The 3,141-nt window shown below is 53.4% G+C and overlaps 1 pseudogene; it reads left to right on the top strand.

Annotated features, from left to right (window-relative positions):
• The first annotated feature begins 208 nt into the window (after nucleotides 1-208).
• Nucleotides 209-1,769, top strand: LOC132422265 (alpha/beta hydrolase domain-containing protein 17C-like; annotated as a pseudogene).
• The last annotated feature ends 1,372 nt before the right edge of the window (nucleotides 1,770-3,141 follow it).

Raw genomic sequence — 3,141 nt, 5'->3', positions numbered from 1 at the left:
ATTTAAATCTAAAAACAGGAACCCTGGATAACCCGAAAGTGGAGGCGGCGGGCGTGAGGGGGGTTGGGGGCGGCGCGCTGGAGCCGGCGTGTCAGCAGCAGCCGTGGCCCGCGGCTTTCTGTGCTGCGCGCGGGCCCCGGCCGCCTGCGCCTCGTCCGGCCACCCGGGCCGCAGCTGACCCGCCGCGGCTCGAAGCGCCACGCCGGCCAGGCCAGCCCCGCCTCGCCCTTCCTGCGCGTCTCCTTCCGCTCCTCCTCCTCCTCCTGCCAAAGGGCCGACGGACTGCAGCCGCCTTGCTTGGCCGCTCGAGGCCGCCCCGATGCCCGAACCAGGCGTCAGGATGAACGGCTTCTCGCCGGGAGAGCTGTGCTGGCTCTTCTGCTGCCCGCCCTGCCCGAGCCGCATCGCCGCCAAGCTGGCCTTCCTGCGGCCCGAGCCCACCTACACGGTGCTGGCGCCCGAGCAGCGCGGCCCCCAGCCGGCGCAGCAGCCTAGCCCGCGCAGCAGCGGCCCGAGGAGGGCACGGGGCCCGGCGCTTGCAGCCTGCACCTGAGCTAGCGCGCCGACTGGCAGTACTCGCGGCGCAAGCTGGGCGCCGTCGAGGTCTTCTCACGCACGGCCCGGGATAACCGGTTCGGCTGCATGTTCGTGCGCTGCGCGCCCTCCAGCGGCTACACGCAGCTCTTCTCCCACGGCAGTGCCGTGGACCTGGGCCAGACGTGTAGCTCCTTGTGATACATCGGCCTCCGCTCGCGCATCAACTGCAACATCTTCTCCTACGACTACTCCGGCTACGGCGCGTCAGCTCGGGCAAGCCCTCTGAAAAGAACCTCTACGTTGCTATCGACGCCACGTGGCAGGCGCTGCGCACCTGGTATGGCGTAAGTGCTGAGAACATCATCCTGTATGGTCAGAGCTTTGGGACCGTCCCCACTGTACACCTGGCCTCCGGGTATGAGTGTGCAGCCGTAATTCTCCGTTCGCCTCTGATGCCTGGATTGCGTGTGGCTTTTCCCAATACCAGGAAAACATAGTGCTTTGATGCTTTCCCCAGCATTGACAAGATATCTAAAGTCACCTCTCCCGTGTTGGTCATTCACGGTACAAAGGACGAGGTCATCGATTTCTCCCATGGCCTGGCCATGTATGAACGCTGTTCCCGGGCCGTGGAGCCCCTCTGGGTCAAAGACATAATGACATAGAGCTTTATGCACAATACCTGGAAAGACTAAAACAGTTCATATCTCACGAACTTCCTAATTCCTCAGAATGACTTGATTTTATCTCATCTACAAGAGTCCTCTGTTTTGCACATCCTTTAACTGGATAGCTGTCATGGCGTGGTAATCACGAGGAAGTGCCCAGCTTTCCAGGCATCCTAATCAGTCAAAGAGCTGAGGACATCTTGGTCTTTTGTATCTAGAGGTTCTGCCAACTCACACATGTTAAACTGATTGTGATTTCCAGCTTCATTGCTTTGCAGAATGGGAATGAGAGCTGAGTGGGGGGACCGTTTTCTCATGCTGTAAAAAGGATGCTCACATCCCTTTCTCTATCTAACCCATCACAGTAGGATTCATTTCTGCAGGACTCAACCTCTCTCCATCCTCATTCTCAGTATTTGACCTGCAGCTCTCTTTCAGCCCCTGCATTCAGGGGCCCAATCCACTTGTGAAACTGTGATAGTGTAACTGGAAACCATTGTGATGAAAATTCCTTCGTTAATTTTTGTTAACATGCCGATCTTTCCCCCAATCAATTAAAGGGTAATTTACTGGAACTGTTGTGAACAGCTTCATCAACTGGAACATATAAACATAATATTTATAATTATTATAAATTATATTCTTAAGAATATTCTGGAATATTCTTTTTTTTGGAATATTCTTAAACAAAAGGAAACCGGTTGGGTTTTTTTAATATATTTATTTATTTATTCTTGGCTGCATTGGGTCTTTGTTGCTGCACACAGGCTTTCTCTAGTTGTGGCGAGCGGGGGTACTCTTCTTCTTTTTTTTGCGGTACACGGGCCTCTCACTGTTGTGGCCTCTCCCATTGCGGAGCACAGGCTCCGGACGCCCAGGCTCAGAGGCCATGGCTCACGGGCCCGCTCCGCGGCATGTGGGATCCTCCCGGACCGGGGCACGAACCTGTGTCTCCTGCAGCGGCAGGTGGACTCCCAACCACTGTGCCACCAGGGAAGCCCCTCGGGGGTACTCTTTGTTGCGTTGCGTGGGCTTCTCATTGTGGTGGCTTCTCTTGTTGTGGAGCACAGGCTCTAGCCGTGCAGGCTTCAGTAGTTGCGGCACACAGGCTCAGTAGTTGTGGCTTGTGGGCTGTAAAGCGCAAGCTCAGTAGTTGGAGCACACGGGGTTAGTTAGAACGCAAGCTCAATAGTGGCACACAGGCTTAGTTGCTCCGCAGCATGTGGGATCTTCCCAGACCAGGGCTCGAACCCGTGTCCCCTGCATTGGCAGGAAGATTCTTAACCACTGTGCTTCCAGGGAAGCCCTGGGTTTTTTTTTTAAGAGTAAACTTACTACTAGTCCACAGAGTTTTAATATTTCGTTCATCTGGTTGGTCTAACAAAGAACCTAGCCGACTGTCCTTCTGTAAAGTCCTCCTTGTAGGCTTTTTTAAAGTACTGTACATATTTGCAATTACATTGTGCATAGATTCTTAATGGGTAGTTTTCTTTTGTCAGTCTACAACAACAAACTGCAAATTCCTTGTTTGTAATGTAAATGATTGCCTACATTTTGTTAATATGTTTTCATTTTTTAATTTTTATTTTGTTATTTTTTGGCTGCATTGGGTCTTCGTTGCTGCGTGTGGGCTTTCTCTAGTTGCAGACAGCGGGGGCTATTCTTTGTTGCAGTGCATGGGCTTCTCATAGTGATGGCTTCTCTTGTTGCAGAGCATGGGCTCTAAGTGCACAGGCTTCAGTAGTTGTGGCATGTAGGCTCAGTAGTTGTGGCTCACAGGCTCTAGAGCACAGGCGCAGCAGTTGTGGCACACGGGCTTAGCTGCTTCATGGCATGTGGGGTCTTTCTGGACCAGGGCTCGAACCTGCATCTGCTGCACTGGCAGGCAGATTCTTAACCACTGCGCCACCAGGGAAGTCCCTGTTAGTATGTTTTT

Source organism: Delphinus delphis, chromosome 3 (genome assembly GCF_949987515.2).
Source record: "Delphinus delphis chromosome 3, mDelDel1.2, whole genome shotgun sequence".
Lineage (NCBI taxonomy): Eukaryota > Metazoa > Chordata > Mammalia > Artiodactyla > Delphinidae > Delphinus > Delphinus delphis.
Note: the sequence above shows the minus strand (reverse complement) of the source record. Positions and strands in the feature narration are given on the sequence as shown.